The 18,051-nt window shown below is 44.3% G+C and overlaps 1 protein-coding gene across 4 annotated transcripts in view; it reads right to left on the reverse strand.

Annotated features, from left to right (window-relative positions):
* Window positions 1-18,051, reverse strand: part of LOC109406630 (uncharacterized) — a 688,592-nt gene that overhangs the window by 280,702 nt on the left and 389,839 nt on the right. The window lies entirely within an intron of this gene.

Below are 18,051 nucleotides of genomic sequence, written 5' to 3' on the forward strand. Positions count from 1 at the left end.
AATTTTCAAAAGATGTGTGAAAGGTGTTTAGTGTCAATTTCTAAACATATTACCAAATAAATTCTTAAAGATATTGCCGAAAGGGATCCAAAGATATTTCCGAAGAAATTTGCCAAGGAATTTCTGAGAGATTTGCAAAAGTCTGAAAGTCTCTTTAATAAAGACAAATCAATCAATCAATCAATCAATCAAAAGAAGTCTTAGTTGAAATAAATTGCAAAACAATTTCTAAAATACAAATTCCATTATACGCAATCAAGTTTCCAAACCTCACATCAGCACAACGATTTGGATTTTCCAAAAAAAAACAGTTCTTTAAAATATAGCGCGTTTAAATTTACGTTCTATTTTTTCCCGCGACGCAGTATATCATTATACTAAGAAATTGAGGGGGGATCGACACTTCCTTTTACAAAAAAAGCAAAATAACCTAGAAGCCACTGAAACTGGCACCCCTTAGGCAACCCCTGGGAAAAAATCCTAGATACGCAAATGGCGTCGACTGATATGGTTTTTCTTCCATACATTTCTTAAACTTGCAAAAGCAGCCCTCGCCTTCTCGATCCGTGCATCTATGTCGATCTTGGTGCCACCATCGGCCGCCATCCAAGATATTGGAAGCTTTCAACATTCTCCACAAATTACCCAGCTACCGTAAAGCTGGAAGGGTTGACCGTGTTTACATCCTACGATTTGGTCTTTTTGTCGCTGAGGAGCGATTGGCAAGATCATCGAGCTTGCTCTGCATACCAAAGCGCCGTTGAGCTAAAAGAGTAACGTCCTCAACCAGTTCGAAGTCATTTAGGTGCTCCATGGTAATGGGTTGCCACAGCAATCCACGATTTGGGTCACGGTCAATCGCACCAACGATTAGGAACAGTAGCGGTGATAGTATACATACATTCTTGCGTCACTCCAGCAACGACCCGGATGGGAACGGATAAAACACCGTTGCGCAGTACTCTGCACGAAAATGCCCTGTACTGTGCTTCAATGAGGCCGATGATTTTCTTAGGGACACCCTTGCGTCTGAGGGCTTCCCACATGTTTCCGTGATTGAGACGGTCGAAAGCTTATTCGTAATCAATGCATACCAGGTAGAGAGACTCTTGGAATTCATTGATTTGCTCCAGAATAATATGTCCGGCACAGAATCCTGCTTGCTGACGTCGGAGAGTTACGTCAATCTTCTCCTGTATCCGGTTAAGGATCACTTTGCAGAGGACTTTAAGAACGATACACAGAAACATGATCAGGTCACCCTTTTTGGGTACCTTTACTAAGATGCTTTGCATCCATTTTCACTAAACATTATTTGGCAAAATCATACTGAATTTTTCCTGAATAGATGCTTTTACCTCCACTTCCTCCCATATGTTTGCACGCCAACGGCGTGGTTCTAACTAACTAACGAGGTCGCGCTCGTTTCTTGCGATGTGCCAGTTTGCGTATTCTGATGAGATACACATCATAGGTGTTGTTTATTCCGCGCTGGCTTTTGAGTAAATCATCTTAATTGATTTAGTAAGGAGTTGTTTCACGTGGCATCATGCGTATTTAGCCCAAATCTGTTACCTTAACGACTCTCCAGTTATCCATTATAAGATCCGATCAACTCCAATCAATTGGCATTACAATTTCCCTGCGCCACTAAAAGGGCCATAAACCGATCGAAATTAGCTTCCCACTGATTGATTGCCAAATTCAATTCATGATCCGGCTCCTGACGAAAGCTAGATATAAATACACCCCGGACCCATAAAAATGTCTTATCGCTAACCATTTGCTATACCAGCACCTGGAGCAGAGAGTGTAGCGAAGAACTTCAAACACCTTTTAGCCGTGGATCGTCCCTCGCGCGCATCACCAGTATCATCACAGTCATCATCATCATCATCAACGTTCTCCACACCCTCGCCGGCTCCGCTGCTTTGGTTCCACCAGTATTGGGGGGTGTTGCTCTCGAGTGGCCATAAATCTTGGCCACTTATTCCATCCGAATGGTGCGTTTTATGACCACACGAGAAGTCATCGACAACCGGAGGAGGAGGCAACGCAACAAGCCATTCGAGAATTCCGGATCAACCGCCGGGAAAGGTACTTCACGGGATGAGCTCCCGTCCACCCTAGAATGCTAGACTGCTAGAATGGTGGTAGATGCGTGTTAGCGAACTGTTTGGATCGCATCATCGCCATCGGTTCAATCGTGAAGAATCGATTCAGCTTTGACGCCCCTCTCAATGGGTTCAATGTGGTGGTGAATAACTGTTTTCCGATTCTATCGAGTTGAACGAAAAGGCCATCAAGCGTAGGTGGGAAGATCGATGACATGCTGGGAACCATACATTCGTGGCGATAGAGCAATTGAATTCTTCGAAACAGATACTGTCAGAGGAAGGCATGAAAATGACAAATTTGGAATACCGTTTACCTTCAAGTTCAACCGGAAATTTCCATCTTAAAACCTTTTCAACATTTAAATAACCCTGAAGAAGACACAAGAATGCAGTGTCGAAACGTTGGCCAAATAATTTGCCTCGTGTTCTAAAGGCGTAGCCGCTAACAATCACAATTACATGTAATTTGATCTGTGAGTGAAAAAAGAAAAAGTTTCTAGTCTAGTTCAGCCGCTCCGTATACTATATGATAAAATAAGAAGTAAACACGGTGAGAGTGACGTTGTTAAGAAAATTAATGTCACTCCATTGATGCTCTTCTTCCTGAGATGCGATATAGCAACTTCCGATGAAAATAAGAAAAAGCTCCTTTCATGAACATCTTCAGGGATTCTTCCCGGATTTTTTCCAGGTAGTACTTTAGGAATTCCACCATTAGTTTCTTCAGGAACGTTTCCAGTGATCTATTCCGGATTTTTGTCATGGATTCCTCCAGAAAATTCACCACAGAATCCTTCAGGAATCCGGCCAGGATTACTTTATGCATTTTTTTCACGGATTCCTCCAATAATTATTCCGCGATTCCTCCAGAGATTCCTTTAATAATTTCTTGAAATAATCCAGGAGTTCCTTCTAGAAGAATTTCCGGATGAATCATTGGAGCAATCTCAGAGAAATTCCGTTAGAAATCTAATTCGTATCCTTGGAGGAGTTTCCAAAGGAATTCCTGTAGAAATTCCTGAAGACGTTCCTGAAGGAATTGCTGAAGGAATTCTTGGAAGAATTCCAGAAGCAGTTTATGGAAGGATTTCTGAAAAAAAAATCCTAAAGAATCTTTGCAGAAATTTCTAGAGGACTCTTTTGAGGTATTTCTGCAAGAATATCAGGATGAGTCCCTAAATAATCAAAGGCATCCCTGGGGAAATCATTGGTGGAATTCCTGGAGGAATTCCTGGACGATTCCATGGAGGAAATTATGGAAGAATTTCAGAAGAAATCTCTGGAGAAATCCCTAGAGGAATCTTTGGGGGAATTCCTGCCGGAATCATTGCAGGATTCCCTGAAGGAATTCATGAAGGATTCCCTAGAGAAGTCCCTGAAGGAGCCCCTGGAGAAATTCCTGGCAGAATCTCCCGAGGAATACCTGAAGAATAATTGGAGGATATCGTGTAGGAATCTCAGAGGAATTCTTGGAGGAATCCTGGAAAGAATTCCTGACGCAATCACTGGAGGAATTTCAGAGGGAATCCGTTAAGGATTTCTTGGAAAAGTTTCTGGATAATTCTCTGGAGGTATCATTGGAGAATTTCCTGGAAGATTCCCTAGAGGAATACATGCTGCAAAGTCTGGAGGAATACTTGAAGGAATCGCTTGAATAATTTGTGAAAGAATCCCTTGAGGAATGCCTGGAGGAGTTCGTGAAGGAATCTTTGAAGGAGTACTTAGAATAATTCTTTGAGGAATTACCGGAGGAATCTGAAGAGGAATTACTGGAGAAATCTCTCTAAGAAACCCTAGCAAAACCCCAGGAGGAATTAATGACGGAATCCCTGGAGGCATCCCTGCTTTGAACAAGAAAACAGCTTAAACATTTTCAAACATGCCATAGTCATGGCAACTTCTTAAAATTTCAAAAGAAATTGTTGATGAAATTTCGAAATAATTTGCCTGAGTAATTTTTTTTTTCACAATTCAAAAAGAAAATAACAGAGAAAATCCAGAAAAGTTCTTGAAGAAGTTCCTCACGAACATACTAGAGGAATTCCTTTAAAAAAATGTTAGACCAATCCCTAATAAATTGTTGAACAAATTTCGACATAAATTGCTGGATAGAACTTTGAAAAATGTGCTTCCAAAAAAATGCAAGAGGAATCCTGAAATCATTTTCCGTCAAAAAATTCCAGAAGAAATATCCATGAACTTACTGTCGAAGAAATTTACGGAAAAAATTTTCATTAAGTTTTAGGAGGAACTCCTATGTAAATTGTTTGAAGAGATCCTGAAGAACTTGTTTGGAGGAATTTCTAGGAAAATATTAGAATAAAATCCTAGAAGAAACTCAGGAACCACCAATTAAATTTCAGAAGTATTCGTGAAGAAATTTGTAGTAATGCTTGTTTGCAATTGACTGCAAAAATTACTAAAGATTACTTAAAATTTGGCAGAGAATCTGCCGGAAGAAATACCCGAACAATTCCTGAAAGGTTTTTTTTCTGAAGAAATTCCATACAAATAACGAAGGAATTTCTGGAGAATTGTTGGTCAATTCTTAAAAAATCTACGGAAAGAATTTCCAGAGGAAACTCTGAGAAAATTGAATTGAAGATTTGTCGGAGAAAATGTCGGACGCAGTTCTCAAGCAGTTGTAGAAGGATTTTCAAAAAAAAAATCGCCAGGAGAATTTTTGAAGAAATTGCCTGACAATGAAGTCATGGCAGGGAGGACTGTCTGGAGAAATGCATCCAGATTCATGCGAAGAATCTCTCCAGATTTCTGGGGGAATCACTCCAGATTACTGGGAGGAATTTCTCCAAGATTCCTGGGAGAAATCACTCCACATCCCTTGGAGGAATCCCTCTACATTCCAGGGAGAAATTTCTCAAGATTCCTAAGAGGAATCTCTAGAACCCCACAAGGAAACTCTCCATATTCCTAAATGAAATCTCTCAAGATCCCTGGGAGGAATCTCTACAGATTCCTTGCAAGAATATCTCAAGATTCCTTGCAAGAATCTCTTAAGATTCATAAATGGAATCTCTCCACATTTCTGGAAGGCATCTCTCCGGCTTCCTGGAAGGAATCTCTCCGGCTTCCTGGAAGGAATCTCTCCAGATTCCTGGAAGGAATCTCTCCGGATTCCTGGTTAAATCTTTCCAGATTCCTGGAAGGAATCTTTCCAGATTCCAAGAAGGAATCTTTCCAGATTCCAAGAAGGAATCTTTCCAGATTTTTTGGAGAAATCTTTCCAGATTTTTTGGAGAAATCTTTCCAGATTTTTTCGAGAAATCTTTCCAGATTCTTGGAAGGAATCTTTCCGGATTCCTGGAAGGAATCTTTCCAGATTCCTGGAAGGAATCTTTCCAGATTCCTGGAAGGAATCTTTCCAGATTCCTGGAAGGAATCTTTCCAGATTCCTGGAAGGAATCTTTCCAGATTCCTGGAAGGAATCTTTCCAGATTCCTGGAAGGAATCTTTCCAGATTCCTGGAAGGAATCTTTCCAGATTCCTGGAAGGAATCTTTCCAGATTCCTGGAAGGAATCTTTCCAGATTCCTGGAAGGAATCTTTCCAGATTCCTGGAAGGAATCTTTCCAGATTCCTGGAAGGAATCTTTCCAGATTCCTGGAAGGAATCTTTCCAGATTCCTGGAAGGAATCTTTCCAGATTCCTGGAAGGAATCTTTCCAGATTCCTGGAAGGAATCTTTCCAGATTCCTGGAAGGAATCTTTCCAGATTCCTGGAAGGAATCTTTCCAGATTCCTGGAAGGAATCTTTCCAGATTCCTGGAAGGAATCTTTCCAGATTCCTGGAAGGAATCTTTCCAGATTCCTGGAAGGAATCTTTCCAGATTCCTGGAAGGAATCTTTCCAGATTCCTGGAAGGAATCTTTCCAGATTCCTGGAAGGAATCTTTCCAGATTCCTGGAAGGAATCTTTCCAGATTCCTGGAAGGAATCTTTCCAGATTCCTGGAAGGAATCTTTCCAGATTCCTGGAAGGAATCTTTCCAGATTCCTGGAAGGAATCTTTCCAGATTCCTGGAAGGAATCTTTCCAGATTCCTGGAAGGAATCTTTCCAGATTCCTAGAAGGAATCTTTCCAGATTCCTGGAAGGAATCTTTCCAGATTCCTGGAAGGAATCTTTCCAGATTCCTGGAAGGAATCTTTCCAGATTCCTGGAAGGAATCTTTCCAGATTCCTGGAAGGAATCTTTCCAGATTCCTGGAAGGAATCTTTCCAGATTCCTGGAAGGAATCTTTCCAGATTCCTGGAAGGAATCTTTCCAGATTCCTGGAAGGAATCTTTCCAGATTCCTGGAAGGAATCTTTCCAGATTCCTGGAAGGAATCTTTCCAGATTCCTGGAAGGAATCTTTCCAGATTCCTGGAAGGAATCTTTCCAGATTCCTGGAAGGAATCTTTCCAGATTCCTGGAAGGAATCTTTCCAGATTCCTGGAAGGAATCTTTCCAGATTCCTGGAAGGAATCTTTCCAGATTCCTGGAAGGAATCTTTCCAGATTCCTGGAAGGAATCTTTCCAGATTCCTGGAAGGAATCTTTCCAGATTCCTGGAAGGAATCTTTCCAGATTCCTGGAAGGAATCTTTCCAGATTCCTGGAAGGAATCTTTCCAGATTCCTGGAAGGAATCTTTCCAGATTCCTGGAAGGAATCTTTCCAGATTCCTGGAAGGAATCTTTCCAGATTCCTGGAAGGAATCTTTCCAGATTCCTGGAAGGAATCTTTCCAGATTCCTGGAAGGAACCTCTCCAGATTCCTGGAAGGAATCTTTCCAGATTCCTGGAAGGAATCTTTCCAGATTCCTGGAAGGAACCTCTCCAGATTCCTGGAAGGAATCTCTCCAGATTCCTGGAAGGAATCTCTCCAGATTCCTGGAAGGAATCTCTCCAGATTCCTGGAAGGAATCTCTCCAGATTCCTGGAAGGAATCTCTCCAGATTCCTGGAAGGAATCTCTCCAGATTCCTGGAAGGAATCTCTCCAGATTCCTGGAAAGAATCTCTCCAGATTCCTGGAAGGAATCTCTCCAGATTCCTGGAAGGAATCTCTCCAGATTCCTGGAAGGAATCTCTCCAGATTCCTGGAAGGAATCTCTCCAGATTCCTGGAAGGAATCTCTCCAGATTCCTGGAAGGAATCTCTCCAGATTCCTGGAAGGAATCTCTCCAGATTCCTGGAAGGAATCTCTCCAGATTCCTGGAAGGCATCTCTCCAGATTCCTGGAAGGCATCTCTCCAGATTCCAGGAAGGAATCTCTCCAGATTCTTGGAAGGAATCTTTCATGGAATCTTTCCAGATTCCTGGGAGGAATCTCTCCAGATTCCTGGGAGGAATCTCTCCAGATTCCTGGGAGGAATCTCTCCGGATTCCTGGGAGGAATCTCTCCAGATTCCTGGGAGGAATCTCTCCAGATTCCTGGGAGGAATCTCTCCAGATTCCTGGGAGGAATCTCTCCAGATTCCTGGGAGGAATCTCTCCAGATTCCTGGGAGGAATCTCTCCAGATTCCTGGGAGGAATCTCTCCAGATTCCTGGGAGGAATCTCTCCAGATTCCTGGGAGGAATCTCTCCAGATTCCTGGAAGGAATCTCTCCAGATTCCTGGGAGGAATCTCTCCAGATTCCTGGGAGGAATCTCTCCAGATTCCTGGGAGGAATCTCTCCAGATTCCTGGGAGGAATCTCTCCAGATTCCTGGGAGGAATCTCTCCAGATTCCTGGGAGGAATCTCTCCAGATTCCTGGGAGGAATCTCTCCAGATTCCTGGGAGGAATCTCTCCAGATTCCTGGGAGGAATCTCTCCGGATTCCTGGGAGGAATATCCCCAGATTCCTGGGAGGAATCTCTCCAGATTCCTGGGAGGAATATCCCCAGATTCCTGGGAGGAATCTCTCCAGATTCCTGGGAGGAATCTCTCCAGATTCCTGGGAGGAATCTCTCCAGATTCCTGGGAGGAATCTCTCCAGATTCCTGGGAGGAATCTCTCCGGATTCCTGGGAGGAATCTCCCCAGATTCCAGGGAGGAATCTCTCCAGATTCCTGGGAGGAATCTCTCCAGATTCCTGGGAGGAATCTCTCCAGATTCCTAGGAGGAATTTCTCCAGATTCCTGGGAGGAATCTCTCCGGATTCCTGGGAGGAATCTCTCCGGATTCCTGGAAGGAATCTCTCCAGATTCCTGGGAGGAATCTCTCCAGATTCCTGGGAGGAATTTCTCCAGATTCCTGGGAGGAATTTCTCCAGATTCCTGGGAGGAATCTCTCCGGATTCCTGGGAGGAATCTCTCCGGATTCCTGGGAGGAATCTCTCCGGATTCCTGGAAGGAATCTCTCCGGATTCCTGGAAGGAATCTCTCCGGATTCCTGGAAGGAATCTCTCCGGATTCCTGGAAGGAATCTCTCCGGATTCCTGGAAGGAATCTCTCCGGATTCCTGGAAGGAATCTCTCCGGATTCCTGGAAGGAATCTCTCCGGATTCCTGGAAGGAATCTCTCCGGATTCCTGGAAGGAATCTCTCCGGATTCCTGGAAGGAATCTCTCCGGATTCCTGGAAGGAATCTCTCCGGATTCCTGGAAGGAATCTCTCCGGATTCCTGGAAGGAATCTCTCCGGATTCCTGGAAGGAATCTCTCCGGATTCCTGGAAGGAATCTCTCCGGATTCCTGGAAGGAATCTCTCCGGATTCCTGGAAGGAATCTCTCCGGATTCCTGGAAGGAATCTCTCCGGATTCCTGGAAGGAATCTCTCCGGATTCCTGGAAGGAATCTCTCCGGATTCCTGGAAGGAATCTCTCCGGATTCCTGGAAGGAATCTCTCCGGATTCCTGGAAGGAATCTCTCCGGATTCCTGGAAGGAATCTCTCCGGATTCCTGGAAGGAATCTCTCCGGATTCCTGGAAGGAATCTCTCCGGATTCCTGGAAGGAATCTCTCCGGATTCCTGGAAGGAATCTCTCCGGATTCCTGGAAGGAATCTCTCCGGATTCCTGGAAGGAATCTCTCCGGATTCCTGGAAGGAATCTCTCCGGATTCCTGGAAGGAATCTCTCCGGATTCCTGGAAGGAATCTCTCCGGATTCCTGGAAGGAATCTCTCCGGATTCCTGGAAGGAATCTCTCCGGATTCCTGGAAGGAATCTCTCCGGATTCCTGGAAGGAATCTCTCCGGATTCCTGGAAGGAATCTCTCCGGATTCCTGGAAGGAATCTCTCCGGATTCCTGGAAGGAGTCTATCCGGATTCCTGGAAGGAATCTATCCGGATTCCTGGAAGGAATCTATCCGGATTCCTGGAAGGAATCTCTCCGGATTCCTGGAAGGAATCTCTCCGGATTCCTGGAAGGAATCTCTCCGGATTCCTGGAAGGAATCTCTCCGGATTCCTGGAAGGAATCTCTCCGGATTCCTGGAAGGAATCTCTCCGGATTCCTGGAAGGAATCTCTCCGGATTCCTGGAAGGAATCTCTCCGGATTCCTGGAAGGAATCTCTCGGGATTCCTGGAAGGAATCTCTCCGGATTCCTGGAAGGAATCTCTCCGGATTCCTGGAAGGAATCTCTCCGGATTCCTGGAAGGAATCTCTCCGGATTCCTGGAAGGAATCTCTCCGGATTCCTGGAAGGAATCTCTCCGGATTCCTGGAAGGAATCTCTCCGGATTCCTGGAAGGAATCTCTCCGGATTCCTGGAAGGAATCTCTCCGGATTCCTGGAAGGAATCTCTCCGGATTCCTGGAAGGAATCTCTCCGGATTCCTGGAAGGAATCTCTCCGGATTCCTGGAAGGAATCTCTCCGGATTCCTGGAAGGAATCTCTCCGGATTCCTGGAAGGAATGTCTCCGGATTCCTGGAAGGAATCTCTCCGGATTCCTGGAAGGAATCTCTCCGGATTCCTGGAAGGAATCTCTCCGGATTCCTGGAAGGAATCTCTCCGGATTCCTGGAAGGAATCTCTCCGGATTCCTGGAAGGAATCTCTCCGGATTCCTGGAAGGAATCTCTCCGGATTCCTGGAAGGAATCTCTCCGGATTCCTGGAAGGAATATCTCCGGATTCCTGGAAGGAATCTCTCCGGATTCCTGGAAGGAATCTCTCCGGATTCCTGGAAGGAATCTCTCCGGATTCCTGGAAGGAATCTCTCCGGATTCCTGGAAGGAATCTCTCCGGATTCCTGGAAGGAATCTCTCCGGATTCCTGGAAGGAATCTCTCCGGATTCCTGGAAGGAATCTCTCCGGATTCCTGGAAGGAATCTCTCCGGATTCCTGGAAGGAATCTCTCCGGATTCCTGGAAGGAATCTCTCCGGATTCCTGGAAGGAATCTCTCCGGATTCCTGGAAGGAATCTCTCCGGATTCCTGGAAGGAATCTCTCCGGATTCCTGGAAGGAATCTCTCCGGATTCCTGGAAGGAATCTCTCCGGATTCCTGGAAGGAATCTCTCCGGATTCCTGGAAGGAATCTCTCCGGATTCCTGGAAGGAATCTCTCCGGATTCCTGGAAGCAATCTTTCCGGATTCCTGGAAGGAATCTCTCCAGATTTTCCAGATCCTTGGAAGAAATCTTTGCAGATTCCTAGGAATACCAGCTAAAATAACAATTAAATAAATAATACCAAATAAATTTCCTCGACCTTATCGTTTGTGTCCGACTTTAATTGATTTCAATTTCTACTTTCCCTACCACCATTTAGCAACCACCACTTTTAGCATTCCAAGGAACTGGAACTGCTCTGCGCTAGAAGACGATAAATTTTCCCACTAAGCTCGCCAACTTTCACAGTTTGGAGTTTGACGCAAACCGGCCGGCTGCCACGACGGGAAGTCTAATTGGATGGGCTGTTAATGTTATCTGGTTGATGCGAGCAAATCAAACGAAATACGTAGAAGAAAAAACCCCGGGCAGCAATATTTATGACCTTCTTTCGGCTTAGGCCGGCTTTTCCGACTGGAATGATGACCCTCTCTCTCGAGAGAGAGAGCAGGAATAGACCAGAAGTCGGCTGGAGCCGGCGGCGGTGGTGACTGACTGACTGACTGATTGTCTGGCGGCCGTGAGCTAAGGCGTGGGCAGTTGAACGAAACACCGGTAGGTACATCAATAATGCAAACCAGAGGAAATTTATGTGAGTTTTTGTCTGCCGTATAAATTGACCTGGCTGACGGCGGCATAAGCTCGAAAGCCTAACCGGCGGGTGACTTGTAGTTTTCCAACAGACGAGACGTGTGGACTTTTGAATAAACGTCGACGAACGATGGACTCCAGCTAGAGGGCGTGGATTATTCCGATGCTAATGGGTTACAACATCGGAGACTCAAACAAGCTTCACCTTCTGCTGAGTAATCCGACTTCAGCGTCGTTGCTCTACTGCTGACTCGTTGAATTTTCCACTTTACCCAAACGTGCATATCTTTGTTAATCCTCTGGTCCGACCCGGAGTTTAATGCTTTGCCATGAAAAAAAGTCAAGAGTTGAGGCTAATTCCTTTCAAAACGACGCGAAGGCAAGCAAAGCATAAACATAACATCGTTTGATGAGAGCAAAAAAAAGGGGAATCAACGACGCCGTCGTCGTCGCCATAAGTATTCCCAAGTCGAAATGAAAATCCCCAAAAGGTGACGCAAGGTCGTAAAAATTTTAGCGCTTCTCGCTGGGGAAAACTCAATTCTTGACGGACTGAGGAAAAGCCAGATAAAAAAAACGATGGACGACAACAACAACAACATCATCAGTGGAGGAGCACTTTGGGCATCGCTGCTCCGAGCAGAATACTTTCTCCGCTTTTGACTCAGCTGTTGCTCTTTCCACTCGATTCGACGACGACGCGGACGACCCCTTGCGTGAGCAACCGACTTAAATGTGTTTGCACGGACTAAACGACATAAACATCTAAATCAATTTCGAAACATGCTGTTTTTGACCCACTTCGTGCGCGCTCTACCTCCTTCGCCTTTCAGCGGAGCAGGTTTCCCAGGTTCAGAACGGTGAAAAGTTGAATTTTCGTGGGTGGGAGCGAGCGTGAAAATGCGTGAAATGCAAAGTGGCTGATGGTGTTTGAGCGCCGGGTAGGTAGTCGTCATCAGCTGTGATTCGAATCAGCAGTGCATGCTGTTTTAACCAATGTGGTTGATGATTTTCATTTTGTTTTATTCTGGCCTTCAGTTTTTTTAGAAAGCTTTTATCCAATATTCCTAGTTCGTACATTTTCAAAGTTATATAGAATCACGGAAACTACCCAGAAAAAACAAGTCTGTGCTGGTCTGCAGGAACTCGCGCAGATGCACTGGTATTCTGCAATGGGCGAGCGAATGCATCATCAGTTCCTTTCAACTCCATCTCATGACTGAAGCACTTGCTAAAACTTTAACAACAGAACCACGTTTATACTGAGAATTCTGTTAATCCCATTGACCTTGATTACTTGTGTAATTGCAGCTATGACAATATGGAGTAGATGCTACAAACGGTCTATCATTCTAAAGCTGAATTTCACAATGTTTAGCTATTACTACAAATATGCAGTAAATGTGGCGAGATGAATGACATACCTGACTGGAGAAGATGTTTGAACTAGAGTTCAATTTTTAATTGTTTACGACCTAATAAACAAAGATGAAAAATTATACACCAACTCTAAAAAAAAGGTTCTTCCACAGTGAAAAATTCATCTTAAATTGCCTCTAGGCCACACACCATCCATCAATGTCATTCGACGACCGGCGACGGACCAACGACGACCGGTTCGAGACCAAATTGACAGAACAAACACACAAACACGTAGGTAGTTGTACACTGTACAGCCAACGGAGAGTACGGAGATTTTCAATTTTCCAACCAAAACCAATAAACCATGACCGAAACGAACCGTTCGTTCGCACTACCTCCTCTCCAGGAAAAGTTCTCAGTGCCAACAAAAATTTCCCAGCTCGAAGCAACTCGAAACTTTTCCCTTCCATCGAAGGTTTGCCATGTTTGCCACCAGCGTCGTTCGGGATGGTTCTGAAACTAACCTAACGCGTAACATTCATCAAAAATCGGAATCAATCTCCCTTGAAATGGAGGCGTCTTCCTTGCAAAAAAGGGTTTGAATAATAAGTAATTCAATGAGTCGATTATTACAGCCGGTTAAATGGTCTGATCTTACATTCGGAAACAAATTCGACAAAGCAATGAAAGCAAATTTAAATGGAGAAATTTCCAAAAAAAATGATGGGATTAGAAACCACGACTTCCCAAATCGCACAGGGCACGTTAAACAACTTCACCACAAACAGGTAACGTTTCCAACCGGAATTGAGTTTTCGTTCACTCCACTCCACTTCGGTCTTAAAATTTCCTCATTCAATAACTTCCACATTCAAGACCACTCGAAACGCCTTGAAACCCCTATGAAACCTCCTCTCTCCTGAACTTAGGGTAGACTTCCCCTAAACTCTTATGAATTCCCTGAAGTTTGAGCCCTGAAATCAACTAAAAGGATCTGAAATGTCTTGCAAGTCCTAAAAACCCTGGTGGAGGCTACCCAAAGCCTCCTAAAACGTTTCGAATTGCCTCGAATTGGCTGGAAACCTTTAAAGCACTCTTCAGGTGAAGAACTTTAAAACGCCTTGAAATAATCTGAAATACATCGGAAAACTCCTTGAAACTCCCGCAGACTTTCCTTAAGCCCTACTGAATCCCTCGAAACCTTCTGAAATCCCTAGAAATCATCTGAAACGCCTTGAAAACCATTTGCATTCCTCTGAAGCTCTCGTGAAAGTACCTGATGCTTCCTTAAACGCCAAAAAAACTCTCTGGAACGTATTTAAACGCATTGAAACTGTTCTTAAACCTCTCTAAAGCTGTCCTGAAAATTCCAAGACTGAGGCATGAAAACCCTTGAAACATAGTCAAAACTCACCGAAACCCCACTTGGCATCATTTTAAATTTTCTTTTAGAAGTAACGCTAAAGCCAAGTGTCTAAGCAGATTTCAAGAACGTTTTTGGAGGCATTTTGGGAGAATTTAGTGAGTTTAAGGGACGTTTTGGAGGATGTTTGAGACGGACGAATAAAGCCCCAAGCCTATTGGTTCTTTATGCAAACTACAAACAAATGCTCATGCTCGTTTTGGAGCATGTCTGAGACGGTTCCAGGAAAATTCCGCAGCAGGGGTTCTAGGGGTTGAAGCGGGTTAAAACGGGCTCCGATTCAAGGAAGTACCACAACTGCCCTAAAACTCTCATGAAACACTGGCCCTGAAAGTAATTTGAATGGCAATTTCATGAGACAACTGTCCTGAAACCGCCCTGAAATACCCCTGAAACCTCATAAATGCTTCTGAAACCCCTAAACCCGTAACATCCTAAAACGCCCCCACAACCCATCAAAACTCTTCTAGAACTCCGCTTAAATGATCCTGAAACACTTCCATAAAACCCCTTCAACGTTCTCGAACCCCCTCAGAACTCACTGAAACGTCACTAAAATCCCTTGGAATATTTTGAATCCCCTAGATCGCTTCTGAAATCCCTCAAAATACTTCTGAAAACCTCCCTGAAATCATCCTCAAAACCCCTGAAACACTCCCGAAACTTCAAAAAACCCCCTTTGAACGCTCTGAAACTCATCAAAACGTTTCAAGTGCTCTCTGAGGGTTTCATCATGCTCATAATCCGCTGAGAATCTTTGGAACTTCCTGAAACGCTCCCGGAGCTCAAGAAAACCCCTTAAAATGTTCTGGAACCTGTGAGAGCCCCTGATATCCTTAAAACGCTGCAACTTCCCAGAAACATTCTAGGAACTCTCTAAAACACTCCTGAAACCCCTTGAAATGCTCTCGAAACTTCATAAAAATCCCTTTGAAACCCCATGAGGTTCCAAGAAAACCTTTAACAAGCTCTGAAAATCTCAGAACTTCTCTGAAATGCTCCAGACATCCATTAGAATCCCATTAACGTCACTAAAACCCCTTAAAACGTCCTGGAACTCCTCAAAATACTTCTAGAAATCCTATTTAAATCCTCTAAAAATATCCTAAACCCCCTTGAAACCCCTGAAACTCGCAAAACGCTTCCGAAACCACCTGTAGCCCCCATGAAAACTCTTGAAAACCCCTTCGAACACTCTGAAACGTCACTTGAACCCCTTGAAACTGGCCCGAACTCCCTCGGAAAGATCACTGACAATCATCTGAATTCTTTAGTACCCTCTGGAAGCTTGCTTAGTGCTCCTGAAACAATCACGCGTATAGCCGATCAGGAGATAAGAGACCTCTAGCTCACGGAATCATAAGTGTGCAACAACCGACTGCTCGTACAGCCAAACCTCCTAAACCACCCAATCCTCCTCGGGACTGCCCAAATAGATATTTTAACCTAAATCGACATCTAGATTCAAAGGAGTTTCAGAAGGACGATGGGATCAGAGACGTTACACTTCAGAGGCGTTCAGCGGGTCTCAGGTGCGCTACTTGGGCTCCGCGGGGGTTTCAGGGCGATTTCGGTGGCATTTCAGGATGTTTCAGAGGGTCCTAAGCTAGTCTCAGAGACGTTACATGAGCGTTTTCGGGGTTTCAGGAGGGTCTATGGTGTTTTACAGGGAGTACGTGGGGGTTTCAAGGAGTTCCCAGTGTTATTTCTCAAAGGTTTAGATAAATTTCAGGAGGTTCCGGAGGCGTTACAGGTAGTGTTTTCGAGGGATCTCTGTGCGTTACAAGGTTTTTCGTTCGAGTTTTCATGGGAACTTCGAAGGCATTTCAGTAAGCTTTAGAGTACTTTTAGTGGGCTTCAGAGCCGTTACGCAGGCGTTTTTGGCGGTTTCGGAGGGTCTCAGGTCCGAAGGATTTTCAGGAGGTCTTCGATGGCATTTCAGGAAGTTCTAGAGTATTTTTAGCGAGATTCCGGATGGTCTCAGGGGCGTTACAAGGGATGTTGATGGGGTTTAAGAGGGTCTACAGTTTTGGAATATACATTTTGGATCACTGCTCTTATGTGAGCTTCAGGAAGATTTCGTAGGCGCTTCAAAGCGTTTCATAAACCTTTCAGGCAGTTTCAGAAAAGATTCAAGACTTTCCAGACTAATTACGCTTTATGACCCGGTGACCTATACTCAAGGGAGTTCGCGGAGATTCTTAAACAAACATTGAACTCACCTCTTGTCAGCACATAGTTGCATGAGGCTGTATAAGCATGACTTTTCTTTAATCTTTCAAGTACACAATTTATGCATGTAGAATCGATGACTCATGCTCAAGAAAGTTTTTAATGAACCTTAAACAGTCCCAAGCAATTCCCCTTATCTCTCACCCCTGAAAACGCCCTAAACTTTCCTTAACTTCACTCGCTATTTCTTTCTCGTGAGCTAACCTTATCCCTAATCATAAATACTCCTGCTCTGCTGCTCTGAACACAATCAGATTTCATTTAGGTAACCTTACCCAAATGAAGGTACCTAAAAAAATGATACCTAAATGGATTCCCCCTAAATGGAGGCTTGGTTGTACCTACTCAAAACTGGCCAAATCCCGTTACAGCTGATAAAGACGCAGAAGCTTTCACCGGAAAGATCCGTTTGGAAGGGCGTTATACTTAGCTACAAGGAGCTGTTAGCCCTCTGCTAGCTCCCTCTTGGTTAGCGATTTCATGGTCTTCGTAACGCCATACTTATCCAGACAAGTACAATCGTCGCATTACTCTTTTCAACATGGTAATCGCTTTACCCACCAGAATGGATCACAACCACAGTCGTTCACTGAAACCCTGTGTTCAAATGTGATCAACGGTAAAAGAGTCGCCCAATCGACAATTTTGAAGTTTCGGAAACCGTTTGTCGACCAGAAAACACGTCGGTGACGAGCTGCGCAACGCGGCATTCTCCAACTCCGTGAAGTCTTCATCGGCGGTAGAAACCTTAAAAATTCATCTTTCACAGAAGTACAGTGAAGAACGGCTGATCTATCGATAGATTGAGCCTCACAAACTCCAGCTTTTTTCTGTCTGTGGCGTCTACTACTGTGAAGTGCTCTTCCCAAATAACAGAACTAGCTGAACAATAGTTTTTTAAGATAAAGTTTGCTTAAGAGTGGTTTGTTAAACTCTTGTACAGCAAAAATGTTTTTTGGGTTTCTCAAGCGAATCATCTGCAATCGTTCACCCTCGAAGAAGTCCTAACCACGGTTGCGTTTCTGGTAGCATTACGTTGTGGTCTAAATCGTGTTTAGACATCTTCAGTTGATGCTTTGAGAATTAAATTCGTGGAAAAGCGCCGTCAGGTACACACGGAAATATATACTAAAGAATATTTACCGAAGACGAAGACAGCACATTAGTGGACATCAACTGAAAAGTCTAAAAACCACTAGAAAACTATCTCGTCAGTTGCCATCTACAAGATGTACCCGAAAATGACCTGCTCGTTGGTATCAGGAGAGTTTTCTGTAGCTACTGCAGCTACGAGCTACCAAGAACTGCAATCCACTGGCCATTTACATAGCGGTATTTGTCTGTTTTATCACGAGGACCGTAAACGACGGTGGTTCACTAAGACCTTATCACGGCAATGTTTCCGACAGAACTTCACTGCGTCGCTATTCGCAGAGCTGTATTCGATAAATTCGACTTCTACACGACACTGAGCCGTGTTTATGGTGGCCAATATCAATGCTGACCGAAAATCTTAAGTTGTTTATTCGAGAACGAGATCTGATAAAAGTCCATTTCGTCGGAGACCTGTGGAGGACACCATCAAGTCAGCGAAACAACATGTACTGAAGGCAGTGGGTAACAATAGCATCGCCTGCGAACTGACCAGAACACTGTATTTTCGGGACTAGTCAATTTGTAGATTGTAGCTGTGCCGAAGTTGTCCGACCTGAAAATCCTGATATCCAACTTGAGTCGTGCCAGCTTGTCCAGAAGTACCTGCACAACATAGGGGCTGTCCATAAACCACATGGTCATGAGGGGGG

Source organism: Aedes albopictus, chromosome 1 (assembly GCF_035046485.1).
Source record: "Aedes albopictus strain Foshan chromosome 1, AalbF5, whole genome shotgun sequence".
NCBI lineage: Eukaryota > Metazoa > Arthropoda > Insecta > Diptera > Culicidae > Aedes > Aedes albopictus.